Below are 13,461 nucleotides of genomic sequence, written 5' to 3'. Positions count from 1 at the left end.
AGCGAGTAATTTACAGTGAGTAAATAACCATGGGACTTAAAATTGCAAACGATCATATTTCCTCAGGGGAAAGGAACCAACCTCCAGACAGGTTCTATGACACGTGACGATGAAGGACGGAGAGCTAACATTTAACGCTTAACAGGTACCCAGAGCTGTCCTAATATGCGTTTTTCATGAATTAGCTAATTGAATCCTCACAAGCCCATGTGGGAGATACTATTATTCCCATTTTATAGGTGAGAAAACTGAGGTTCAGGGACATGTAAAATTACTTAGGTAACACGAGAAGGCAGTGTGATTTGAGCACAGGTCTCTCTGACTCCAAGCCCAGCCTTGACTATGCTGTAATGAACCTCGTATCATCCTCAGAGCAACCCCGATAGAAACTTTCCCACATTGCTGCTGGGGAATCTGCAGCTCTGAGGTATGGCAACTGCCTAAGGCCCATGTGGGTCTTTCCGGCTCTAAAGCTTACATATTACTGTTTTGCTACCTGGAGGCTCACATTCCCTACTCCTCTACTCTGCCTGTCCCCCTCTCTCTATCCCTGAAACTCTCCATCTGCTCCCATCACACACATGAAAGGGGGGGGGGGGGAAGGTCTAGTCACATGAGAAAGGTCAATGGTGAAGGAACATGCAAGGCATGGTCATTCCTCTGTGTCTGTCTTAGCTCACATGATTCTGTGCCTAAAAACAGCTTCTCCTTTAAACCCGTCAATGTGAGTCTACTTAGCCCTTTGAGGCCCTCCCGGATTCCCAACTCCCCCTCTTGAATCAGCTGTTCTCACTCTGCCCTTACATACCACCTTGTTACATCTCTGCTATCAGAGTACCTCCCACACTCTGCCTGTTTTCCCATCTGGACCCCATCGGGCATCTCAATTAGTTGTGGTGTCACCAAGAGCTGGCACACTGCCCCGGCATGGTGCAGGCAATGAATGAACTCCACGGCGTGAAAGAAAGCCTGGAGGTCCCTGTACAGCACTTACTATTGAGAAAGAAGGCTGCTGCCAGGATCACAGCCCAACTTCTGAGGTGTAAAAAAGATCACTGGCAGACAGCCACCACCTGGGCTTGGTTATTTCCAGGGAGGGGCTGAGTGTTTAAAAAGGCGAGTCTCCTTGAAAGGAAACTGCAAACCTAGAAAAGCACATTACTGATTTACGGGATCTGTGTAAGCTTTTAATGGCAGGGAGGAATGGCAGGCTGCTGCTCAATATTCACTTGGGCATTAAAGACTGCTTCCAGTTGCTAAATTATTTTGAACAAATCATCTCCTACATCCATCAACTCAAACCTTTCCAGGTTTGCTGTCCTTTTTGATGACCACCAGTCTTTGAATATCTCACGCCTTTGACTGCCACATGCCAATCTTTTTCACTTTCCACGGTCCTAAATATGCTGGAAATGCTGCCTAGCCTGCAGGTGTCACACAGGGCTGCCCAGGAGGTCCTGGTTGGAGGATAAGAGTAAGAAAGCATCAGTAGCTTTCTGCCACTAGTGCTGAATCTCGGGTCTCTCATTTTGACTCTCCTTGATTTTTCATTTTGTCCCGCAAAAACAATTTCTCTTACCTGTTGAGAGAAGGAAGGTAAAGCTGTGGGTTTTTTTCCCCTTCTTTGTCACCAAACTGAGCAGTGTCACCCTTTGTCCTTGAAGGAATATGGGGCATTAGGAAACTCCTGGGGCACGTGTACCGCGTATGATGGGGTTGAGGGTAGATGGAGAAGAGCAGTCACAAGATAACTGATTTTGAGGATTTACTTCAGTCTCCTTAGTTTATGTGGAAGTTGACAACAAAAGAGGTGTAGTGGGCAAGTCGTGAGGTCCTGCACTTTACCAGTAAGCGTACAGCCTATCTGTCATCAAATACAAATTTGGAGCTTACAGCTGGTTCAGACTTGGCACGCAGGCCCTTACCATTTCTTTAAAGTGTCTTTCACATGCCATTTTTAGAATTAGGATAATTCTGAAACACAGTAGTAACAAGCTTTCATAAAATGAACCCAACTGCTAATTTTTTCCCCCATAATGGACTTTTAATCAGAGCTGCCCCTTCTAACTTTTCAGGTCTAATTCCACCACTCTTGCCTTATGCTCCAGCTACATCTGCCTTCTCATTGTTTCTTGAACACCAATTCATTCCAGCCCCAGGGCCTTTGTACATGCTGTTTCTTTTCCTTTGTAGTTGCTGCTCTATCCCTGCTGGTTCAGCTCAAAGGGCACTTTCTCTCGGAGGCTTTCTCTGACCACTCTTCTTAAACAGGCCCCCAACTCTATCACACCAACCAGCTGTCTCCTGCTCACCCCACCCCATCCTGCCACTGGGCAGAAAGCTCGTTACGTAACTCTTGCACCTAAAATAGATCTCTTGCCTTTTGCCCTGTTCAGTATACTTTCTACTACTCCAGGCTGCCATTCTTGTTCTGCTGGCACTATGGATGCCACACGGATTAATACTTCAGGAGGTTTTCTAACAATGCTTTAAAACAAAAAAGGCTTCTGTTACCTCTGAGTAAATAAAAAAATTAAATTAAGAAACAACTTTCCAAGCATCTGAAATTTTATTTTGTTTCTATTTCAGTTTTGCTCCTAAAATATAACAAGTACACCTTTTGAAAAGCATAGAACAGAGACATTAAAGTTTATCAAATGTTTTAAAGACATTATTATTTCTGAAGCTTTCATTGTTCCTTCCGTGACTATCATTATCTTATTTTCAAGAAAAAAAAATCATCTCTTGATTCTGTTTCATCATTTAGATTCACGTGAATGATTCCAAATTTCTTAATTTCCAAGCAACACATTGAATTCTTCAGATTTCTTTCAAAACAGCTAAGGGGAAATCCCTGATGATTTCAGCTGACAATTCCTTAATCAGGAAAAGACTTTAAATGCTAATCACCAGAAAAGTTACAATTTACAGGAAAGAAAGGGGAAATGCTGACATATTGCACAACCTACCATGAATAAAGCATGGTTTATTAATCGAATGGCACACTCATGCTGACAATTTTATCAAGAATTTCTAGTGACATCATCAGCTATGTTAGAGCAAATGAACTGTTTCTATTGTCCATGTTTCTGAGAGTCCAAGGTGAAAAGATTCCCTTCTTTGGAGATTTTACGGGAAAAGTGAAATATCAAACAATCTGTGTAATTTTTTTTTCAGACTTCTACAAAGATTCTGATTTTCAAACGAAGCAAAGAACTGAGCTCAAAGGAATTCTCACTTGGTGTCTACTTCCATCTAGAATCGAGGGGAGAGCTTTTCTTCACGGTTTCTATTATTTGATGGAGGAAAGGAATGAGCTGCTCCTGCCTCTAGCTGTGGGTGCACAGATCAAAGTTCTCTGCAGGCGGGAAGGGCAAAGGCCACAGCAGGGTCCCCAGAACAAAGCCCCATCCCAAGTTTCAAAAAGAAGATGGTTTGAAGGTACTAACTACCAGGATGTAACTTTGACCCTCAATTAATCTGGCAAAATCAATTAGGTTTCAGTTGCAGTAATTATGTAACATATTAAAAATGAGATCACCATGAGCCCTGGTTTTCCCCCTTGTCATCTATCTACACAAATTCATCAATAAACTATAGTGTGTATTAATGCTTTATTATAAGTGATTACAAACACAAGGCATTTCATAAACATATCTTGTTAATCGTGACATTGTAATTCAGCAGTAGGTATAATACAAAAAGTATAATCTTCAATAAATGAACAGGGAACAAAAAAAGAAAAGCTGCAGAAGGCTGAAACAGATCCCACCTCTGCTCAGATTGGGTCTTAAACATTTATTTATTCATGAGATTGGTACTGGCTGAGAGAGTAAAACACTACTGGAGAATGAATGAGATACTGGTAAGTACACAAAAGACTAAGGAAAGGGGCTTAAAGCGACTGGAGAGTTAAATGTAATCACAGAAAACTTAGAAATAAAGCTGTGAGATGGGTCTGTATTCTGAAAACCATATTGAATATCCAAAACAAAAAGCGATTACAAATTTCCATTTTACCTCATAGCAATTGCTATCATTTACTGGACTCATCATGTGCTAGGTATTGCTCCAAGAATTCTCCACACATTAGCTCTTCTAATCCCCATGACAATTCTATAAGGTTCCAATTCCCATTTTAGGGATAAAAAAATTAAGGAGCAAAAGGTTAAATAACTTGCCCCAAATCTCACAGTCGGATGACTGGGAACGGAGCTCGCTTCCGTCCAACTCCAGCCGGAGCTATTAACCAATGATGTTATCGTCTGCACTTGGGCCTTTTGGAGCAGGTCTCCCTGAGTTCCCTCTGGGGCCCTAGCAAAATGTTTCAAGTATTTTCTGATGCTTCCTCCTACTAATTAGACAAATGATTAGTGTTTCCCAATAGAAAGATACCATCTACTGTTTCTGTGTAATCATACCTCATTCTGCTTCAGTGTCTCTGCTTAAACAGGGTGATGTCCCACCTATCACGGTAGAAATTAAAAAAGAAACCGGCTTCCAACCTAATACGGTTTGCTATCTTCCTGAGGTTCTCACAGCAGAACTTTTACATTTTCTTCTTAAAAACCTTGTAACCACAGACTGGTGCTTCTTGTTTTGACAGTCCAATCTTATTAGATCACGTCCTAGCTCAGTGCAGGCCTTGCTCAATACTCTGAAATTTCAGACCTACCAAAGCTATGAAAAACTTTTCGATTGAGGAGTCCACGACCTCATGTGAAGCAGTCATGGGAATTTGAACAAACTAATAAAAGTTCTCTATGGTAAACCGAAACAACGATGACAATGGGATCAATGACTAATATTCATATACGACTCTTTATCCAAAGTCCCAAAGTGTTTAATGAATTCTTGCAAACTGATTAAACTTCTACACAGTAATATCTACACTTTGTACTTTCATGACACAATCCTTTCAAGGATGGCTGCACACTGGCCTCATGAGATCATGCTCCAATTGCCCTCAGGTGGCTGGCAGCTGGTAAGAGAAATGCACTTCTCCTTCCATCTTCAGAATAAAGAAACGGTACAAAGGAAGAAGAATTTGAGCTGGGGGACATTTCAGCAACTGAAGTACGCTCACGTGACTGGGGGACTGCAGAACCTTGGGGGAGGAGGCTGGCCATGCAGCTCAGAAAGAGAGAGAGGCAACTGGTTTCCCAATAAAAGTAATTTACAAATACTTCTGCACACATCACCTGTATTACGTGGCCCCATGACTCAGTTTTCAGTTCTGTGGAAGTGAAACACATATCTTATTTCCCCTCTAGATCTACAAGTTCCCTTCCCCAGATACGGCTTATAATCTCAAATCTCCCAGCAGCCAAAAGTAAATGACTATGGACAGCCCAGAGGGTTCGACTATGGTTCTTGTTTAGCCTGTATTTCTGGTAGTAACCAGAACCACATAAAATGCTACCATGAAAAAGGTCAAAGGAAAAAGACTGTTCTCTGACTTGGGAAAAACATCAGGTGAGGAGAATTTTCAAGTGTGTGATTTTTAAAATAAATGACACAAAGAATGCCTTACTTGGTATTTGTCATCTCAGAGAGCAAAGGCCTGAGACTCAATATTTAGCATCTTGCTACATTAGGTCATGGTGTGCAAGGAGAATTTTCATTTTTCATTTGAGATTATGTTATAAAGAAAACAGCACCAGGCTCTATGAGATTTAAACACTCCAATGTCTCTGGGGCTAGGAAATGAGCATGAATAAAAGGAAGCGAGCCAGGATGGAACTGTCTCAAAAAATGAAAAATAGGACTACCACATAAACCAGCAAATCCACTTCTGAAGAAAATGAAAACACTAATTTGAAGAGATATACGCACCCCTATGTTCACTGCAGCATTATTTACAATAGCTAAGATACGGAAGCAACCCGTGTCCACCAATACATGAGTAGGTAAAAAAGATATGGTATAGATATATAATGGATTACTACTCAGCCATAATAAAGACTGAAATCTTGCCATTTGCAACAACATGGATGGACCTGGAGGGTGTTATGCTAAGTCAAGTAAGTCAGACAGAGAAAGACAAACACCATATAATTTCACTTATATATGGAACCTAAAACACAAATCAAATGAACAAACAAAACAAAATAGAAACAGATTCATAGATACAGGAACAAACTGGTGGTTACCAGAGGGGAGGGAGTGAAATAAGTGAAGAAGATTAAGAGAGAACTTCCAGTTATAAAATAAATAAGTCAAGGGAAGGTAACGTACACCATAGGGAATATAGTCAATACTACTGTAATAAGTTTGTATGCTGACAGATGGTAACTTATTGTGGTGATCATTTCATAATATATATAAATATTGAATCATAAGAAGATACACCTGAAACTAACAGGATGTCGATTATATCCCAATACAAAAAAAAAAAAAATTTGGATGATGTTAGACAGAAAAAAATAATAAAATAAGAAGTTGGACTTGCCGATTGCTATGTGAAATCTCCCAATTTTTGTATGTTGCAACTAACTGACAGATGTATACACAACTACGTGGGCCAAACCAAACACATCTGTGGGCTGGATCCAGCTCACAAACGCTGGTGTCTGACCTCTGAGCCCACAGTAATGGTTTTTAACCCTTAAGCAGTTAAAAGGAAACAAGATCTGACACATCCTCCAGGGAGTAAATGATACTGTTGCTCAGTCAAAAGGCCTTTGTAACTCTACTGTGTGGGGTTTTAGAAATATGCCCAAGAAGGTGAGGAGTTTATTCTACCAACAATGTTAAGTCTACGACTCTGCAGCTTCCTGTGGGAAGGAGGCCGGCGTCAGGAGAGCTGTAGGGCCAGGCCGGGGAGGTGCTCAGTGAGGGAGAAGGCTCAGTGGCATCGCAACATGAGGTCTGACCAACCGACTCCAAGCTGGAGCTCACATCACCTATTTAAAAATCTGAGGTTTGTTCTTTGCAGCCAGCAGAGACAAACGAGCCAAAGAAATGTGTCAACCAGGGTCTTCCAGTTGGCAGCTCAGCAGGACTCATGGAAAAGTTCAGCTGGAGGGAGAAGAATCATATTTCCCTTCTGATTAGACAACATGTTACAGAACGCAATGGCTGGCTGGCTGCCTATCTTCCTTCTCATACACAAGGCCCCACGCCGTTCACCGCGCTTCCAGCAATCTTCCCATGCTGCTCCTGGAAGACACAGCCATTGCACATGTGCTTGGAGGGAAGGGGGCTTCTATTTTAAAGAAGGGAAAGTTGCTTGTCTCCAGTTATGGGGCTGGAAATTGAATACCCACTCAGTTCTACCACGGACCAGTGATCCTCAGTGTTTACAGAGAGGAAGAAGAGAGAAAAGCCAGCCTCTCCCCTGCTCGCCAAGGGAAAGGAGAGCTGACCTGACTGATTTACGGTGGCTGCAGAAATCTGCCTCACTGGCCTGGCTACCGTCCCAACACGCTGTCTTATCCACCAGCAGAAGACAGCAGTAGCACTAATATCTAACCTTTATCGATCGCTTACCACTTATATGCCAGGTGCAATTCTAACAGCTTTATATGTATTAACTTATTTATTCCTCACATAACCCTAAGGATGTAGGTATTATTATCACCCGCATTTTACAGATGTGGAAACTGAAGCACAGAGAGGTTAAGTATTTTGCCCAAGGTCACACAGTCAGAGATTGGTGGCACAGGAATTCAAACCAAGACAGTCTGGCTCCAGAGGCGTGCTCTTAACCATCTGGCTAGATAACCTCTCAAAATGAAGACTGGATGTCAAGGTAAAGGCCATAATTTGAGACTGGGCTACTACTTTACGATAGGAAGCCTTGGGAATTTCCTGTTCTGATGAAAAAGAAATTTACTACTTTCACATTTTATGCAAGTCTCAGAGCAATTATGTATTCAGGAAAAAAACCTAAGAAATTTCAGTATGCATATTTGACTCTAATATTTGTACAGTGGAGCTGAATCTTATTATTTTTACATATATAGTTTCAAGTACACTTATGGTAGAGAGGAGAAGCAGACAGCGGGCCAGAGAGCCAGAATTTGAATTGAGTAGTGGGGTTCCAGAAGGGCAATGGGCTGGGAGGCGCCACACGGCTCGTTCTCAGGGGTCCTAGCTCCCTGCGCGCCTCTCTTACTGTACAGGTCTTGTGTGGAGTGCAAGTCTGCGATGAAAAGATCACTGTTTTTTCCTATAACGTGGCTCCTCAAGGCAAGCCAACTACTTCATCTGGAGCTCAACTGAAAAAGAAAGTTGCACCACTTGAGAAAAAAACTGTCTGTGTGGGACTAAGGGAGAGACAGGGCCTCGGCCTCTGTACACGCTTGAAAAACCCAGCTTCCTGCATAAGCTGCAACCAAATTAATTTCAGAATATATTATCTCAATTTTTCTCGTAACCATTCTCAAGCATCTCTCTATAGATAAAATCTGCGGTTATTTTTAGGCGCAGCAATTGTTTTTTAAAATATAAACTTATCCCGTATTATGACCTGTGATCCTAATTCCCTGGTGTTGACTCCCAAGTCTGGCTTTGGAGCCGATCTCATACAGGACCCTAAAGGAGCATCCTCGAACAACACTGAAGCCTACATTGTAATTACAATAGCTTGTTATTGTTGTTTAATTGCTCTTTTATTTATGGCTCTGAACTAGACTATAAGCTCTGTGAAGGCAGGGTCCAACTTCCAACACGGACTGACAGAATGAACACGATACCTAACTAATGAAGAATAAATGCCTTGCAAATTTATATACCAAAGCACAATGCTATACTTTGGTCAGACAAAATCACATTGCATATAAGTGTATGAGAGTTTCTACACTCCTAAACGAAGTGAGCGTTCACCTTGTAACTTTCATTTACTTAGGGTCCGTTTCTCTTTAACTATGCATCCCTTGCTCGGTGATCTCATTCACTCCCCCACGTCAACCATATGCCAACACCACCCACATTTTTATATCTCCGTCAACCCCTCCCCTGAGCTACAGGTCTGATTTTCCAACTGCTCTCAGGATATCTCTGCCTGACATAAGTGACTCAAGGTTAACGTTTCCAGAACTAAGTTTTATCTTCACCCTCCCAACCCTACTCCATTTCCCCTTCTCTGGAGTGAGGGCTGATTTACTGCGGTAGTTTAAAGTGAGGCTTTGGGGTCAGACAAATCCATGTTCAAATCCTAGGGACATAGTGAGTAGCTGTATGACATTGGGCTTCTCTGCGTTTGGTTTCTACAACTGTAAAATGGCCACTATGTTACATATTCCATAGAGTTGTCATGATGATGAAATCAAATAATATATTAAATTCTTTAGCTTAGTGCCAGGGATATAGTTTCAGTTTGCAGTAAAATAGCACCTTTATTATTCTCTATACCAGTTAATTCAATACCTCCATCTATCCAACTTTCTAAGCTGGAGAACTCAAAGCCATCCTTCTGATGATCCTTCCGCTCCCTCTGAATTCAAACAGCCCCCTAGTTCTATCAATTCTACTTTAAAAACTCCTAAACCTGAGTTCCTCTTCTCTATCTCCATTGCTGTTGCCTTCACCAGGCTCTCGTCCTGGTCTCAACCACTGTCACCATTTGCTAGTTCATTTCCTCGCTTCAGGTCTCTCTATACTTAAGCCCATACATCGCAGGGACACCAAAGTCATCTTTGTCAAAACCAGCATCAATCATGTCACTTCTGCCTAAAAACCTTCACTGGCTTGCAGAGGTAAAATCCACATCCACACTTTTTAGGAATGGGGTGGGAACTATCCCTTAGTACACTAAATAACTTGGAGGGATCTTTATATAGATATTTCACTTAATCATCACAACAATGCCAATGAAATAAATATAATTATCCTTGTCTTATAGATTAAAAAAACAAGGCTAATCATTAGCCACTAATGAAAGTCATATAATTTGTCTGTATCTAAATCAGTCAGAGACTGGAATTCACAATCGGGTTTGACTCTAGCCTGTATATCTATCAATATGATGAATTCACATCTTATCTAGAGAATAAAATCTAAAGACAAAGCATAGAGTGAAAATCTCCTATACATCAAAGTCAACCTGACAATCTCTTAGAAAGGCTGAACACAGCCAATATTTCATTTAGTGTTGGAAAGAATGCTGTTTCTTTGGCTGGCACAAGATGAAGTAGCTGACACACATCACCTTTACTATCTAATTGTAGTCTTTGCCTCTCTCCATTTTTGCTGAGTATGTACAGTTGAGTTTGTGTATAGCAATTGGAATATATGGCTAACAGAGCATTTACTGTGCACCATGAGTGCTTGTCAATTACCTGTCTCTCCCAAACAGCTAGAGCGGGCAGAGACCACGTACCTCTGCATTCTTAACACCCAGCGTTGTACTTTGCACATAATAAGCAGCTAATTTATCTACGTGTTGAAAAAAATTAATACCCTCTCTTCTTTATCTTATAGTTCAGCTCCTTCAACAGTCATCACAAATTTCAAATTAGCTGAGTATGAATTAAGAAGATTATCAAGTAGGACCTTATTGGGTCCTGCAAAACAAATTATCTCATTTGCAACAAGACTTCTGTCTGTCCTCCATGTTCTGCACTGCAGTTTGGTGTCGAACACACAGCCTGCCTCTGGAGGTGGCCATTCAGTTGAGAACAACATCTTGCAGAGTAAGGAGCCTGACAGTTCCCACAGGCTTCTCTGAGTCAAAGCTGAACTGCAGGCTCACGGGCGGAGACAGCTGCTCCGCAAGCTGCCTCATTTTCTGGTCTAGTGCGGTCAGCACAGGAAACTGACACTTCGGTATTTTGGGCTTTGATTCTTACCCTGCCCTTAAAAAGCACTCGATAACACTGGGGTCTCTGCACACGGAAAGTGTCCATTGGAAAAACAGAAGATGTTGGAAGCCTGAGGCTGGAGCTCTGACACCATGTCCCCCCTGCTTAGTGTCCCGGGGAAAAAACGTGTGTATGATGTGCGCTGTGCACTCAGATTCTTTGTCCCTGATTTTCAGAGTCCTGCAGAAGCACGGGCACCGAGCCCCCACCCAGTTCCTCAGCGGTGGTCTTGTGGACTGGTCAAGTGGAGTCAACAATTAGTCTTGCTATGACTAATCTGGTGGCAGACACATTCCTATACTCACCAAGTTACAACAGAATAGCAAGAAGTCACATAGATCTGGGTTCGAATATTGCCCGAGGCCAGTTCCCTAACTCCTCTTGTCTCAGTTTCCTCCCTGGGGACGGTGTCATTTGCCTTACGTCCTTGTTCTAATCTGCCTTTTCTATCTGATGAAATCAGACAACACAGGCCAGCACTTAGCACAGTGGTAGTTGTCAGAATTCCTCTCCTGGTTCTCACCCCACACTGGCCTCAGAGTAAAAGCCTGTCTTTACAACGGCCTGCGAGGCCCTGTGAGACCTGCCCCTCATCACCTCTCTGATCTCAGCTACTGTGCTTCCCCTCACTGATTCCACGCCGACCTTCTCGCCATTCCTGGTACGTGTCAGGCCTACTTCTCCGTCAGGACCTTTGCATGGATGGGTTCCTCTAATTTTTCCCCAGTGCTCAGAACAGTGCCTGGCACATAGGAGACATCAATAAATATGTGTTGAATGAATGCTGGATGAATAAATTGGCTTGTATGGTAAACTAATATCTTGAGAATTAGAGCTTGGACTGAATACCTCACTAATTGCAAGATCTTGATATGTTTGGGTACCCTTCTGAGGGAACTAGGACTCTGTCCCCAAACAGCTAACAAGAAACTGATCCAAGTGCTTTCCATGAATTAGTTCATTTAATCCTCACCCCCCTCCACCCCCCAGGGGGCAGTGAGGTACTATTATTAGTCCTTATTTTAGAGAAAACCAAGCACTGAGAGGTTAAGTAATTTGCTGAAGGTCACAAAGCTAGTAAGGGATGTAGGCTGGACATCATGAGCCATTGCCTATGATTACCTTTGGCCAGGAGAACAACCTTCAGGGCTGATGACTACTTTGGATGCTCTTTACTGTCTGACTCTCACTGATTTTCTAATCCCTTCTGGAGGCCAGCCATCCAGACAGGCGATTTTCCTCAGGGCCCTGCTTTCTCACCAGCCCATGCCGCTGGGGTTCCAGCACACCCCCTAGCCAGTCCTGCTCAAGCAGTGATGGAGGAGGTCAGGCCAAGTGGGTAAGGAGGATTGTTCAGCTCACGGATAAAAAGGCCCCCATTTTTTTCTTAGAATTTGTACTTCAGAAAACCAGCTAATCACTGAGACACAGAAATGAAATTTTTTTTTAACAGTCAAATAATGGCAGGATTTGAAGCGAGTGAGTCAGACAGGACATTATTTGGAGCTGATGCTGCTGGTTACGTAGGATGATTAAGAACTGCTCAAGAGGGTACAGAGACCAGCTGGGCGTCCCTCCGTCCCTTCTTCACCTTGCTCGCACCAATCCGTTCTTTAAGACTCATCTCAGAACTCTGTCCCCAGGAAGCCTTCCCAGACCAGCCTCAGCCTCGCCCTCAGCCTCCTGCTTCCTGCTTCCTTCCCCTTGGCGAGATTAGGCGACCCTCTTCTCTCCTCTCAAAGCACCCTATATCTCCCTCCCCCATAAGGCTTGCTGAACTGTGAAACCATCTGTCCTCCAACCCCCCCGAGACTGTAGACTTGAGCGGAGAACAAAGGCTGTCACATGTTTGTTACCCCAGTGCCCAGTGGATAAGAGGTGCTCAGTAAACGCCTGCTGAACAGAACGGTACCCCCTGCTGAGAAACCAGACCTCTCAGGCCTCCAAATAGCCTTGTCATCTTCCATCCGGCTCAGGCTGGGAGCTAAATGGCACAGCCCTTGAAAAGACCCCGTTCCAGTTCAAGAAAGCCAAAATTCTGTGGGCAGAGTAGCAGTCTTTGAATTACATGGCATTCTCTTGCCATACACTCAAAAGTTCTCCAACTATTCTCAATGAAATTAATTACCCCAAATTCTCATTAAATAGTCATTTAACATTTCCCTTAAGGGTCTGCCTCTCTCTTTCAAAGGGCGGCATAATGATAAATTATCGCCTCTTGATTCAGCTAACACGTTTGATGATGAGAAGCCTGTATCAACCAGAATATTTATAACCTCTCCAGTCCCACTGTGTACAGATTTAAAAATGCAAAATGTCTGTAGGTGATGCGATTAATATTTTTAAGGGTTTACTTTCAGAATAGTTCATTGGGTCACAGTAAAGAAACTATCAAATACAGGGAAAATAACAACACATTCTTTTTGCCTAGCATCAGCTATTCACTCAGTGCCCTGCCTTGAGTATGCATGCAGATAAATATTTCAGCAATCAATGGGGGCAAGGAAGTGCATTTTAAGTTTCTAAGGAAGAACCCCTATGGTATTATGAAGTCAGACTCTTTCATATCACCCGAACTTCATCTTATCAATGATGACTAATGTTGTACTGCATTTTGTAGCTATCAAGAAGATTAACCAAAAAAAAAAAAAAACCA

The 13,461-nt window shown here is 42.6% G+C and overlaps 1 protein-coding gene across 4 annotated transcripts in view; it reads right to left on the bottom strand.

Moving 5' to 3' along the window:
- NSMCE2 (NSE2 (MMS21) homolog, SMC5-SMC6 complex SUMO ligase) overlaps window positions 1-13,461 on the bottom strand; it is a 226,572-nt gene that overhangs the window by 48,577 nt on the left and 164,534 nt on the right. The window lies entirely within an intron of this gene.

The sequence above is a fragment of the Equus caballus genome, chromosome 9, assembly GCF_041296265.1.
Source record: "Equus caballus isolate H_3958 breed thoroughbred chromosome 9, TB-T2T, whole genome shotgun sequence".
In the NCBI taxonomy this organism is placed as follows: domain Eukaryota; kingdom Metazoa; phylum Chordata; class Mammalia; order Perissodactyla; family Equidae; genus Equus; species Equus caballus.
The sequence above is the reverse complement of the archived record's forward strand: the minus strand, read 5'-3'. Positions and strand labels throughout refer to the sequence as shown.